Source organism: Vicia villosa, linkage group LG5 (assembly GCF_029867415.1).
Source record: "Vicia villosa cultivar HV-30 ecotype Madison, WI linkage group LG5, Vvil1.0, whole genome shotgun sequence".
In the NCBI taxonomy this organism is placed as follows: Eukaryota; Viridiplantae; Streptophyta; class Magnoliopsida; order Fabales; family Fabaceae; genus Vicia; species Vicia villosa.
The window spans coordinates 61,334,691-61,350,952 of record NC_081184.1 but is presented as its reverse complement, the minus strand read 5'-3'; positions in this window follow the sequence as shown (position 1 = coordinate 61,350,952).

The following is a 16,262-nucleotide window of genomic DNA, read 5'->3' as shown; positions in this document are numbered from 1 at the left end:
TTAGAAATATTAACAACGCAAAATAGTTGGTCAAATTGTAAAGTGACTACCATTTAATTTGAAGGAATCTAGATTTGAGAACTCATGGATACAAATTTTGTATTTTTCTATTTTATATGAGAATTATTTAATATTACTATATATGGACTTTTAAAAGTCTTTGAGTTTGATTCTTTCTTAGAATAGATTTTCCATGTTTTTTTGATATTTTTAAATTTGAATCGTTTAAAAATAAAATTAAAATTTAAAATAAAAATCAATTTAATAATTAAAAAAATAAAAAATAAAATTTAACATGGATGTTCACGTAATTATTAAAAAATACATTTGACATAAATAATACACATGACAACTTAGTCACAGTTTAGAAATAAGAAAAAATAATTTAAAAAAAGTATAAACAAAATGACTTATATGGCCAGATTAAATGTTGTAAACGATTAAATAGAATTTTTTTTTCAAAAATTAAATTTAAGTATGTAATTTTTGTGAGTGATCGAAATAAATCTTTTTTCTTAATTTAAAAATTAAATTTTATTGAGAATTTCACCTAAAATTAATTGATAATGGTAGTAATAATAATGAAAAGAGAACCTTATAGGCTAATCAATTCGTTTGTGATTTGTCCATTTTCCTTATTACTTAATGAGACAACACCGATAGAACCTTTAGATGAAGGGGACGTCAATATGTGTTTGAGATCTTAATTTTTACTATGAATTTCTATAGAATGTGTTCAGCATAAAATCACAATCATAATGATACAAAGACACATAACAACTTCACCTAATATGTTTCCACTTACCACATGTATTATTTTTACTTATTTTTAATTGCAACCAACAATTTGCATTAATTAATTGAACTTTAATTAAAGCTAATGATATATTTCCACTTTCCATGTGTATTTTATTTATTTCTTTTAGTTGCATCTAACAATTTGTATTAATAAACTTCTATTGAAGATAATGAAATGTTTGTTTATTACATCGTAAATTAGTGTGATGTTAACATTTTTGTATTCCTGTGTTTATTTAAGTTTTTATGAATTATGTTTAAATACATTGAAAATTTACACATATAAGTTTTGCATTTGTTATTTCATGTTAAGTATAAATATATATTTTTCAGTTAAATTAACTCAGTTGATAATAGTATACAAAAACATCATATGTAAGATCATGAATTTAAACGTGCAATATCCCACTTATTCATTTTTAAAAGGGTGATCTTCAGCCACTGAAGAATAATAAAACTCAAGTTTTACATAAAGATAGAGATAAATGTTACCGTTACTAATCCTACTTGTCTTTTCAACATATACCTAGTGTGACACGTTTTGTTTTGTTGTTCCCAAGAGATAAGATTGGAAGAGCACGTGGTATGTAATATGTATCATGTATGTAATGTATGCATGCATGCATTTTATTTTCTAACCTAAAGTAGGACAGATGTTATCCAATATACCAAATGAAGCCACATCAATTTCACTATAGCAATATACTTATATCCCACATTTTCACTACTTTTTACTTACTCAGTTTTAAATTAAATGTTATATTTTAAAAAAATTAATTAAATTAATATTATTTATCAAAAAAATTTGGTTCTATAAGAATAAAAACATCATTTATATTATAATTTTTTCTAAAATTTAGATGTTTTTACGTACTACAATTGCAACTAATCTATTAAAATAAATAAAATTTATTTAAAAAACAGTTAAGAGATTTAAATATCTACTGCCACTTGTAGCAAACAAGGTTGAATATCTTATTTTTATTGAAATCCAATATTATAATGTCATCATCATATATCACCAAATATAGAGACCATTCAGTCTGATTTGTTGCTGTCCATAAATCTTGGATGCCCAACCTATTTATGTGCCGTTGCTCATCACGAGGTTTGTGAAATGTAGTTCTTCTTGCAGTCAAAATTTAAATATGTAGTGCACCGTTCATGTAAAATAAGTGATAATTAACGGTAGACATATATTTTGTAAAATCATAAAAATATTTTAAAATAACTTACTTTATTAATCATAAAAATATTCTAAAATTGCATTTACCTCTTTAAAAGTTAAACTAAACATGCTATTAATCTAACTCACTTCTAAACTCAATTTATCACTCGTTTTAGTAAACTTCATTGAGTATGTTTGGATTCATCTGATCCTATACTTCCAAATTTGCCAAAACCTATTGATATGTACTACTGGTTCCTATTAGTAATTTACTTGGAAGAGAAAACAAAAATTCAGAGCACAGTTGACAATTTTTAACATAGATTTGAGTATCCTTTTGGAAGTAAATTTAAACAAAACTGGTTCCACATAACACTACAAAATAATTCTATAAACAAAATTGATATTTAATTTATTTTTGCATAAATTTATCTAAATATAAATTATTTTATTTTTAATTCACTTTGGTCAATGAGTGAGTGAAGTAACCTAAAATATAAATTGTAAATCTAGAGATCAATTTATGAGACTAACATTTATTTATATATATTAACATAAACACGATAATATTTATAAATCAACGACTAGAAAAATACTCTAATCAAAATTAATTTTACTAAATAAATTTGCTAAATATTATATTACCACATACTAGTATCTAAATACATGCTATGTAAAAAAATAATTATGCACACTTTTACAATTAACTAAAGTTATCTATCAAATAAACAATTTGGTAAGCAAATATGGTAACTACCTAGTACAATCACACTACATCAGAAGTGGTATCAGGATGAGAAATTAATGGTGAAGCATTTCTTTTCTTTCTCTAAGAAACATAAAGCAAAGACCACGTGATGCTGTGATGCTAGACTGACTATACTAGTAGGTTAGGTTATAAGACAGAGCATGCAACCAATTAGCTAAGTAGTAATTTTCATTGTGTAGGAAACACTTCTTTAATGAAATACTGACGTGATGATATAATGAAAAATTAATTCATTAATCAGTTCTGCGGTTCTGCGTAAAAGCTGTTCAGAACAGTATAACATTAATCAGAAGCTGTTCTGTACAGTATAACATTAATCAGCAGACAAATACATGCACATGATGCAGAAACTAATCAATTTTTAGACGCAGCAGGAGCACAGTAGATACGTAGCAACAGAACCACGACCAATGCATGATGATACTGATTTAAGTTTGATTGTTTCAAGAATTTCTACTGTTACATAGTTTTCTTAAACTAATTAATTTTGTCTTTAAAATATATTCAACATTTTATGACAGTTATAACGGTACCGGTCTCATAGTTACTCCATTTGAACTGTTTTCACTTTTGCATTTGTGATATTCTTTCCTACTTTTTATTTAGCATTAATATTTTGTATTGGTTTTATAAATTATAATTTGTAAGTTTAAAAAACACTTCAAAAGTGAGGAGTAAAGAAAAAATAGTTTTATAAAATATAATAAATAAATATTTATTTTCATTTATTTTTTAATTTTAAAAATATTATAAAATTATATTTTAATTTTAAAATACTATAAAATTATATTTTAATTTTTAAAAATTATATAAAATTTTCAAAACCTCCCAAAACATATTTTTAATAAAATATTCAAAATATAATTAAAATGAATATTTCAAAAACTTGTATTGAAAGAAAACTTCTAAATATTTAAATAAATTGTTCAAGTTCGACGCGAACTTTCTTTTAAGTTTAAACTCGACTTGTTATAAGTTCACGAACAACTCGGTTCAACTTGTTAATTTCATCTTATTAGGTTCAGCTTGCTTGTTTCACGTACTTAAAATTCATTTTTTAAAGTTTTTTTTATATATATTTAATATTTTAAATTATTATTTTTTAAATAGAAAATATATAAATAAAATAAAAAATTATAAAATTGAAATTTTTCTTAGAAGATACTTTTTTTTTTTAAAAATTAAACAAAATTTAGAAAACATATTTGATTTTCATAAAATTAAAAAAATTTATTAGATATTTTTTAAACAAAAAAATATATGTTAGTTTTTTTAATTATTTTCTTTAAAAAACATAATTTATATGATGTTGATTTTATTTGTATAATTATTTTTAGAAATATTTTGCTCACTTGAGAAAATAAATTATCACTTAAAAGCCTAAGATTAAAAGAAAATATAGGATTAAGATTTGAAATAAATATTTAAACTTACTCTTAAAGACTATATAATTAATTTTATATATAATTGAATTAACTCATAAATCTAATAAGTCTAACTATATATAGTTCAAGTTAAGCTCATCTAATTAACGAACTTAGTTTTCATTAATATTTAGCTAATTTACTTTGTGAACCTAACTCAACAATTTAGTTGTTGAATTAAGTTTTGAATTATTTTCGAATTGATTCGATTCATTGTCAATCTTAATTTTAACGTGTGTATATATGGGACGACTCAAGTGAGAACACTTGGTTATTATGAGAAATGAGAACAATGAATCACGACCATTAAATTTTGATTTTGTTGATTTTAATGGACTGGATTGGTTTCTCTTTATATATTGATTTAAAATAAATATTAAGGATTATAGAAAGAGAAACCAATCCAGTCCATTAAAATCAACAAAATCAAAATTTAATGGTCGTGATTCATTGTTCTCATTTCTCATAATAACCAAGTGTTCTCACTTGAGTCGTCCCCTATATATATATATATATATATATATATATATATATATATATATATATATATATATATATATATATATATATATATATATATATATATATATATATATATATATATATATATATATATATATATATATATATATATATATATATATATATATATATATATATATATATATATATATATATATATATATATATATAGGGGACGACTCAAGTGAGAACACTTGGTTATTATGAGAAATGAGAACAATGAATCACGACCATTAAATTTTGATTTTGTTGATTTTAATGGACATGATTGGTTTCTCTTTCTATGATCCTTAATATTTAATTTAATTAAAACATAGAAAGAGAAACCAATCTAGTCCATTAAAATCAACAAAATCAAAATTTAATGGCCGTGATTCATTGTTCTCATTTCTCATAATAACCAAGTGTTCTCACTTGAGTCGTCCCCTATATATATATATATATATATATATATATATATATATATATATATATATATATATATATATATATATATATATATATATATATATATATATATATATATATATATATATTTAAAGTTATTAATTTATAAATATTTTACATTAATATTAAATATAAATTGTATTGAAAAATGCTTAAATATAAATAAATATTACCAATTAAATTAGTACCAATTAAATTAGTCTATCTATTTCAATTTTAATATTTTGCTACAATACTCTTAAAATTATTAAAATCTATTTATTTTACTTTAAGAAATACACATTAAGAAAATAAAATTTTTTTAATCATTCATTTCTCTTATTTGGAGAAGCAAGCAGCGCCATTGTTTTAGAATTTATAATTACCACTAAAACAATCTATCCGGCCCTAATCAGCAACTCTAGTGGATAACATATAGTATTTTTTATTCAGACTATAATTCAACAAAAACCATATATGTAATCGGTCTATTTGGATTAATCCATTTTATAATAAATATGTGTTTTTAATTAATTAGTTAAATTTAGTGTTTTTTTTTAATATTTTCAAAATAAAATATAAATACTTATAATATGTAGTTATATTATATGTTAAAAATTAAACACTACATAAATTTTTATTAAATAAGTTGTTAAATTTTTATTTTTGATATTATCAACATAAAATTCGTACAATTATACTACACTAATTATATATATCTTTGATGCATACAATTCATACTTTGCTGTTTCACATTTTTCTAAATATTTTGTTGTTTCACACTTTTTTCATTTTTTTATGAATTTGTTAGAGCACACAATTTATACACCACGAGACACATGCCATTAATCAATTTATTAATTTTTTTATTAACTTTACAATTAAAATAAAACAATTATGATATATAAATTATATTTTTTTTATTAAAAGCATACATGAGACATATATGCAGTGTTTTAAAAACCGGACCGGTGATCAAATCGGTGAGGGTATTGGGTCATTGGTTGAACCATTGGGTCACTGGTCGAACCACATGACTAAATCGGATTAAACCGGATAACTTAGTTGAATAAATAGGTCTCTATTGCAATACTATATATTTATTAAATCCGTCGAACCGAATGATTTAGTCCTAAAAAATATCACAACACCTACAAAATTTTACAATTTTAAAATATCATAATTTCACATGTTTATTTTTTACATTCAAATTCTAAATATAATCATCACTCACAACAAAATAATAAAAAATATAAATTTAAATAAATTTTAAATTTAAATAAATTTTAAATCAAGTCTAATTGCAAACAGTAGAAAAGTTATTTCAAATAAGGTTTGAATAAAGTCTAATTATATTTTAATTATATTTTTATAAAAAAAATCATGAAAACGGGGTCATTTTGTGCAAAAAAGAAAGAGGATGCATTTGAACCCCTAATTTTCTAAAACCGCCGGTTCACCGATTTTTTCTGATTTTGGCCGGTTCACACCAGTTCAATAGCATATTTGGTCCAGCAATCAGATCAAACTGGTGATCCATTCGATTCCCGGTCTGACCGGTCCGACCGGCCAGTTCGATCCGATTTTTAAAACACTGCATCTATGTATTATATTAATTTAAAAGAATATCAATATACTTAAAAAGATTATTGATTAATATAAATAATACATAATAAACTTTTTTTTGTCAATAATTATAAAATTAATATTGAATAAATATTTGTGATAGTATAAAAAAAGTTTAGATATGTTTAAAATCAATCTAAAGTTAGACATTTCACCAGTATGTGTATTGAGGTACCCATATGGTATGAATATGAACATGAATATTCATGCTCATGCTGGCTTGGGCTCGGATACGTAGATTTTTTTAAACCACAAGTATGAAGACTCGAAAATTGTAATTCCCTGCCGAAACTCTACTCATTGTCATTCCGAGTATTTGACTAGTTACTAGTATCACATCACAATCTCAAAATTTCAACATTTTTTAGTCAAATAAATCTAATGTTTATAGAAATTAAATTAAGTTATATTAAATTAAATTATGTGAGATTCCAATAAATCTATATAATTAGATAAATTTTAGTCAATAAAGTGTATTAAAAAAGAATTACGGCTTAAATTGTTCTTTGGTCCATGTAAGTTAGCGAGTTTTTGAATTTGGTTCCTGTATTTATTTTTGTCTGAGTCCTTATATCTCATTTTTATGTTGGTGTTAGTCCCTGGGGTTAGATTTCTGTTAAAAAAAATTGACTGGACTAACGACGCTGATGTGGAAATAATTTATATTTGTTTTTTAGTTAACATAATACACATGTGTATATCTATTAATTTCCCACCAAATATGTCAAATGTTCAGAAACGTACATTTGCTTTTAGTCCCTGTAAATTAGGGTTATGTATGTTGGATGAAATTCGAATCTATATGTGTGGGTTGGAGGAGACGAACGAATGAAGATGGAGAAATGATTGATTTCATGATCAAGTAACACAATCCCTTCAGTCGAACACAGTGTAAGTCACCAGCAGCTGTGGTATTTTTCTTCTTCGTTCTATTGGTGAGTTAGTTATATTCATTGTCTGTTGTTGAAACCTGTAAGTGATGGAGTTCATTTTGATTTTTCATTATGGGGGTATATTTTTTAAGGATTGTATTGTATATTATACTGGGGGAATGAGCATGCAATAGAAATTGATCCAGATAGATGGAGCTTATTTGAAGCAACGAGGATTATGAAAGAGATAACTGGTCTTGAGCAGTCAGAATACTGGTTATGGTGGTATAACAATGATGCTGATAGGTATAGTAGAATGGTCAGTGATGTGGATGCTCACAATGTATATCAATATGCTTTAGAAATGAAATCTGTAGTGAACATATATGTTGAGCTTAAAGGCAACTGCAATGCAGAAGAATCTGAACAAGTTGAAGTAGGAAATGATGTTGGTGGAGTCGAAGATGTTGAAGTAGAAAATGATGTTGGTGGAGGTGATGATGTTGAAGTAGGCTAAGAAGTTGGTGGAGATGGAGATGTTGAAGTAGGTACTGATGCTGGTGTTGAACCTGTTGCAACAGGCCATGAAGTTGGTGGAGATAAACATGTTGAAGTAGTAGATGATGTTGGTGCAGGTGATGATGTTGAACCACGCGATGAAAGTGAGGATAGTTACTTTCAAGCTGATGTTTTATCATTTGATGACAGTGGCTCTTAGGTTGGATAATTGCTTTGATGAAGAGTCAGCAAATAGCAAAAAAGGTAGGGTAAAATTTTCAGCAAAGAAGCACAAGCATACTCCAAGGAAAGTGGGAATTGGTGTTGATAATGCAATATCATCAAGTGGTGTGGATAATGAGATTGACACAAACTATGTTAGTGATGAGCTTGGTAGTAGTGACCCTGATGCGTTTGATGGAGATAAAGAACCAAAATATCCAAGGTTTAAGAAGGAGGAGTTAAACAAGAATTATAAATTCAAAGTGGGGTTGTAGTTTGTATCACTAAATGAGTTTAAAGAAGCAATTACTGAATGGTTTGTATTAAATGGGAGGGAGATCAAGTATGTAAAAAACGACAAAGTTCGAGTAAAGGTAATATGCAAGGGCAATTGTGGCTTTTTAGCACCAGTAAGTAAAGTTGGGAATATGTACACATATAGAATGAAGAAGTGGGTTGAAAGGCACACATGTGGAAGGGTATTGAATAATAGTTCTGCTACTTTCAAGTGGGTTGCTAAAACGGTGGCAGCTAGAATGGCATTGTCATACCCCAAAATTTGCCCATCGCATTTTTAGATATCTTGGCTCAAGCAGTCTCCTCAGGCTCATATGATATCCAATTGCAAGCATGTTCACTCTCCTCCTAAACCATGAAGACCAAAACTAGGGTTTTGTTTCTCTCCAAGAAAAATCAACTTCTGATATCTCTAATGGACTCCGTGGCCTCATATATGCTTCAAAGAATCCTCAAATTCAAAAAGTGTTCCAAAGTCACTTGTAGAAGACATTTCGGGCTTTCCAAAAAGTCCTAGAACACCTTCATATGATAAATATTGAAGGAGTTAAACCTCGTTAAAGTTGGTAAAGTTTTGGAGAAATGCCTGAGGAAGAGATTGACTGAAATTTAAAATTTTCCAAATGGGCCCATATTTATTTGATCCAAACTTGATTCTAATCTTGTTGGAAGTCTAGTGGCCCAATCCTATAGCATCTTATTATTTATTTTAGTTATTTTAATTTTTAATTAATTTTAAATTCAGCATTATTAAAACAAATAATGAAAAATAAAAAAAATGTGTGTTTAAGTCTATTATGTGACTAAATTGGTATAATTAAATCAAATTGTGTGATTAGGAGAGATTGGAAAGAGAAGAACGAAACTGAGCAAAAATTGGAAAGCTTGGATATTGATTTTCAATCAAATACCAATCTCCTTGATTCACTAAGATTGGATTCAATATGTTTAACCTAATCCATCTCACATATATAGGCAAGAGGTTCAGACGAAAAGGGGGAGGTTTTTGCAGCCAACAGAAAGTCATAGCCGAGCGTTTAAAGCTGGAAAGAAATCGAATCTCGAGTTCAAGATTGCAGCCGCTCTTAGGGAGATTTGAAGATTCTAACGCGTTCCTGGGACACCTTTGAAACCTTCCCAATCATCTTCGAGATTCAAAGCGTTCAGAATCATAACTTATATAACACAGTTTGCTTTTGTTTTCTTGATTCTGATTCTAGCATTTTTACGCGTCATAAACGAAATTTGATTGCCTAGTCTTGTTTATTATGATGTTCTCAAGCCATTGGTATAGTTTAATTGAAGCTTAGGTGCGTACATAATGATTCACCATTGCTAGGTTTCCAAAGCTTCAAATTGGGAACCATGGATGTAAGCAAAATTAGGCGTTATTAATGGTCCCGTTAGATTCGTATGGGTGCATAGAACCAATCTGGGCTGTCTATTTGTGTTTATTGGTAACAATTGGCAGGTACCGCAAGAAGGTAATTCTGAGCCCAGAAGGAGGATCGACGAAGAGGATGAATAGTGTTGGCGCTGATTCTGTTTTGAATTTTTTTTCTAATCGTTTGTTGTTTTAAATTGGTTCATGGTCGCTACATATACAGCGAAAAAAGAGTGATTCAGTGGAAGAACGTGTGCACTTAGTCTACTTGTCCCCAAAGGCGCAGGTTCGATCCGGCATAATCTGAAGGACAATAATGCGCATACGTCATGGTCCTCCCAGATCCTTCCACACAGGATCATAAGCTAAGAATTTTCTAGTTTATTGTTTTTTTTTAATATATGAATTATTTTTATTCCTTTTCCTTTATTTCTTTTATCATAATTTCTTTTATTTTATTTTGTACTTATTATAAAAAATTTAGTTTTTTTATATAAAATTATAATTATTTATTTTATCGAAAGTTCAATTTTTTTATATATTTATTAATAATTGTTTTTATCCTAAATTCAATTCTTTCTTTTTACAAATGTTTTTTAATCGATTAAATAATTAGGATTTAATCCCTTAATTATTTGATCGGTATATTAAATCGAACTTTCGGTTTTTGGGCATTATTTACCTTATTCACCATGGTTAACTTGTGCTCTAATCGGGATTTGCGAATATTCTTCCTACACTGAAAAATTTCTTTCTCTTTGTGCAGTTTTTCAGGATTAATCAAGATCTTCCGACTACGCCATCAATCAAAAAGCTAAGTTTCTAACCCTCTATTTGTTAATTATAAGTTTAATTTTTATTTTGCCTCATGGAATTAAATAGGGTTTGTTTCAATATCAATGAATTCCACATACACTCACTCCTCTATTATTTTCATTTTAATTTTCAGGGTCAATCAAAGGTTCGAGGGAGATCAAGGCATTCAATGTTTAAAACTAATTATTGATCCTTCTTATTCCGTTTATTAATTTCCCCCATCCCCGCAGGTGTTTATTGTAATAGCGTAGGACATTTATCCTTCTGCCTTTAATTTCCGTATGATTTTAAATGCGTGGTTAGTAAATTAGGGAGTGCAAGATTATTAATCAAACGTTAGATCACTAACCATACAAGATTAAATATTCGAACTGAACCACGTGATTGTTGCACACACCCACATTTAGGGTTTCCCCTCTTGGTTGCCTTTCTCGATTTAAATGGTCAAGTCCCTCGAACGTAGGGATGTCTTAGCAAGGTTGCCTCCGATTAATGTCATCATAGTCCCTTCGAGTTTCCTACGATAAAATGATGACCGTCCCTTCGAATGCTAAGACGTACTTACATGTTGCCTTCTATGACCATCCGATGACCCTTCGATGACCCGCACATCCAATGTATAGGACTACCTACCCTCATATGGTATGGATAGTAATATTGCCCAAGGAAAGCCTTAATGAATAGGAAAGACCTTACGAACTTAGGGTAGGTAGTTCTTAATTGCTTACTCACAATCAATTCAAAAATCAAATGCTTTTCACACCTCCTATTCCAAAATAATTTCAAAACAAGGCTACGCTTATTTATAAGCTAAAGTCCTTAACGAAATCTTTTTACTATTCACACACGACACTTTTCAAACAATTCAAACAAACAAGTGAGCTAAGCAATTAAAAGCCCATGGATAACCATGGATGCAAAGGGTGCCTTACACCTTCCCTTTGTATAACCTACCCCCCGAACTCAAAATCTTTTCAAAAGGTCTTTTCCTGTTCTTTTAGCCTTTCCAATTGGATAAAATAAAAGTCGGTGGCGACTCATGCTTAACCGCGACATTTCGATAAAAAGTCAGTTCACCGTATTACAGGCATCTTCTACAGTATTTAAAATTTGTAGATCTCATCACTAACTATATATCTTTTTTTCATATCATCCTTGAATGTATAATGTTTTTGGGAATTAGTGGGCATCCTTTGTAGACATGCAGTAGCTGCACAAGGTTTTAAGAACCAAAAGCATGAGGATTTTGTGGATGATTATTACTCGAAAGATGCTTATGTGAAATGTTATAGTTATAATGTAAGTCCAATTAATGGACAAGACATGTGGCCAGAGGTTGACATGGAAGACATGTTTCCTCCATCATATAAAAGAGTACTTGGAAGGCCAAAGAAGCTAAGGAGGAGGGAACCTGATGAGGACCCTAATAAGGTAAGGACACAAACAAGTTACTGTTGCACAGGATGTGGTGTACATGGCCCTAATGCAAGAAGTTGTACAAGTAAAGTAGTTTCATAACATGATTGAATGTGTTTTCAGTGTTATGAATTGATGATGTGTTAATCATGTGATGTTGAATTGTCTAAATATGATACAGTTGGGTGAATAATATAAATATGATGTGTTATTATTTATGATGCAATAATATTTGTTAATTGTGATGAGACTCACCCTTACATGTTGTCATTTTCAGATTGAGGATAGCGGCTTTCGACTTTGTGAGGATTAGCTCATAAGTCAGTGTGTTTAGTTTAGCGTCAGGTGTCATGCTCTGATATTGTAACCCTGGGAAACACGAGTTTTGAGTTCATATTTTATGTCTCTATTTGTTTTATTTTGAATTTTGAGGGATATAGTTTCATAGATGTTGAGCTTATCTGTATGATTGATTTCTTCGCTGCGTTAACATGTGTTATTATGAATTATGATGAATTTCCTTAGTGAATGCATGACAATTACATTTGATGTTTGTTTTTAAATTGAATTGTGGCACCCTTGTTTCATGTTACTCTGAAATATTTATTTAATTGCCCCGGAGTTTAGAAGGGTGTTACAATAGTGGTATCAGAGCATAGTTGGTCGTTGTGACCAGAGTCGTAGTGTCAATCTTCCCTGTGTATGTGACTAGTACGAGTTAACTTGTCGATACTTTTGTTCTGACATGCTGGCATGCTGGGAGGAAATACCAATGGTGTTGAGATTGGTGTGAACAGACAATTGGCAGAATTTCAAAGGAACAACCCTTCGTTGTTCAAAGGTACTCACGACCCTGAAGGCGCTCAGAAGTGGCTGAATGAAATCGAGAAGATTTTCAGAGTGATTGACTGTACTGAAAACTTGAAGGTGAGGTATGGTACTCACATGTTATCTAAAGAAGCTGACGACTGGTGGATTGCTCCCAAGACAGATCTGGATACTGATGGGATAGCAATCACTTGGGCTGTGTTCAAGAGGGAATTTTGAGGAAATACTTTCCTGAGGATGTTCGGGGAAGGAAGGAGATTGAGTTTATAGAGCTGAAGCAAGACAATATGATAGTTCCAAAGTACGCTGCCAAGTTTGTAGAATTGGCAAAGTATTACACTTACTACAAAAATGATGAGACTGGTGAATTTTCAAAATGCATTAAATTCGAGAATGGCCTTCGTGATGAAATCAAGCAGGGTATCAGGTATCAAAGGATTCGAAGGTTTGCTGATTTGGTTGACTGTAGCAGGATATTTGAAGAAGATAATATCAAGATGAAGTCATCTCACTCTCGCGAGTTGGTTGACAGAAAAGGTAAGAAGCATATGGATAGAGGTAAGCCATATGGTAGAGGTAAAGCTGTTGATGGGAAGAAGCTAGTGGGGGAGACTCCAGTGCATTTGTCAGATGCTACAACTGTGGCGAGATTGGACACCGTAAGAATGATTGCAAGCTTGATCAGAAGAAATGTTTCAAGTGTGACAAAGTGGGCCATATTGCTGCTGATTGTAAGAAGAAGGTTGTAACTTGCTACAACTGTGGTGAAAAAGGTCGCATTAGCCCACAGTGTACTAAGCCAAAGAAGAACCAATCTGGAAGAAAGGTTTTTGCTTTGACTGGGTTGGAAACCACTCCTGAAGATTGATTGATTAAAGGTATTTGTTTCATTCATGGCACACCTTTAGTTGCAATTATTGATGCTGGGGCGACTCACTCTTTTATTTATTTGGATTGTGCTAAGAGATTGAATTTAGAAATATCTGACATAAATGGAAGTATAGTTATTGACACTTCTGCGTCGGGTTCAGTAACTACTTCGTTTGCTTGCTTGAATTGTCCGGTCGATATTTTTGGTAGGGAATTTGGAATTGACTTAGTGTGTCTTCCATTGAAACAACTTGATATACTCCTGGGAATGAACTGGTTGGAATTCAACCGCGTTCATATCAACTGTTTTTCGAATACGGTGTTGTTTCCTGAGGCTATTAATGCTGACGATCTGGCTATGACTGCTAGACAAGTGAAAAAGGCAGTTGAAGATGGTGCAACAGTGTTTATGTTATTTGCGTTGATGAACTTGAAAGGGAAAGTGGTGAGTAGTGAACTACCAGTGGTATGTGACTTTCCAGAAGTTTTTCCAGAGGATGTGAACGAGTTATCGCCGGAGAGAGAGAGAGAGATTTTGCTATTGATTTGATTCTGGGAACTAGTCCTGTGTCGATAGCACCGTATCGTATGTCACCATCTGAGTTGGCTGAACTGAAGAAACAATTGGAAGAATGACTTGAAAAGAAATTCATTCGTTCGAGTGTTTCTCCGTGGGGTGCACCAGTGTTGTTGGTAAAGAAGAAAGAGGGTTCTATGAGACTGTGTGTAGGTTACCGATAATTAAACAAGGTCACTATCAAGAATCGGTATCCATTTCCAAGGATTGATGATTTGATGGATCAAATGATTGGAGTGTGTGTATTCAGTAAGATTGATATGAGGTCTGGGTATCACCAAATTCGAGTGAAAGAGGACGATATTCAGAAGACGGCATTTAGAACGAGGTATGGTCATTCGATAATGCCGTTTGGAGTTACTAATGAACTTGGTGTTTTTATGGAATACATGAATAGGATCTTCCATCCTTATCTTGATAAATTCGTGGTGGTATTTATAGACGATATTTTGATATATTCTAAGAACGAGGAAGAGCATGCAGAACATCTCAAAATTGTGTTAGAGGTGTTAAAAGAGAAGAAACTTTTCGCCAAATTGTCAAAGTGTGAATTTTGGTTGGATGAAGTTAGCTTTCTTGGGCACGTGATTTCTAAGAATGGTATTGGTGTTGATCCTACAAAGATAGAGGCGGTATCCCAGTGGGAAGCTCTGAAATCAGTGTTGGAAATTCATAGTTTTCTTGATCTTGCAGGTTACTACAGAAAGTTTATAGAAGGATTTTCAAAGTTAGCATTGCCGTTAACTAAATTGACCAGGAAGGGTCAAGCGTTTATTTGGGATTCGAAGTGTGAAGAAGGATTCCAAGATTTGAAGAAGAGGTTGAATAGTGCTCCTATCTTGATTTTTCCAAATCCGACAGAATCGTTTGTAGCATATTGTGATGCGTCACTGATGTGATTAGGTGGTGTATTGATGCAGAATCAACAAGTGGTCGCTTATACGTCGAGAAAACTCAAAGTGCATGAAAGGAATTATCCGACTCATGATTTAGAGTTGGCAGCTGTGGTTTTTGTTTTGAAGTTGTGGCGACATTATTTGTATGGTTCGATATTCGAAGTGTTTAGTAATCATAAGAGCCTGAAGTATCTCTTTGATTAAAAGGAGCTTAATATGAGGCAGAGAAGGTGGCTATAATTCCTTAAAGATTATGATTTTGGTTTTAATTACCATCCTGGTAAGGAAAACGTGGTTGCTGATGCGTTGAGTAGGAAGTCCTTACATATGTCTAGCTAATGGTGAAAGAATTGGATTTAATTGAACATTTTAGAGATTTGAGTTTGATATGTGAAGGTACTCCTAATAGTGTTAAATTGGGTATGCTAAAGCTGACTACTAGCATTCTTAAAGAGATTAGATAGGGTCAGAAAGTTGATGTTGAGTTGATCGATAAGTTGACTTTGATTAACCAAGGTAAATGTGGTGAATTCAGAATTGACGATAATGGTATATTGAGGTTTGGTGGTCGGGTTTGTGTTCCTGATGTTGCTGAACTCTGAAAGAGTATTCTGGAAGAAGGAGAACGTAGTGGATTAAGCATTCATCCTAGTGCTACCAAGATGTATCATGATTTGAAAAATTTGTTTTAGTGGCCTGGAATGAAGAAGGAAATTGCAGAGTTTGTTTATTCTTGTTTGACATGTCAGAAGTCAAAAATTGAGCATCATAAGCCATTTGGGTTTATGCAACCACTGTTTATTCCTGAATGGAAGTGGGATAGCATATCAATGGATTTTATTTCTGGTTTGCC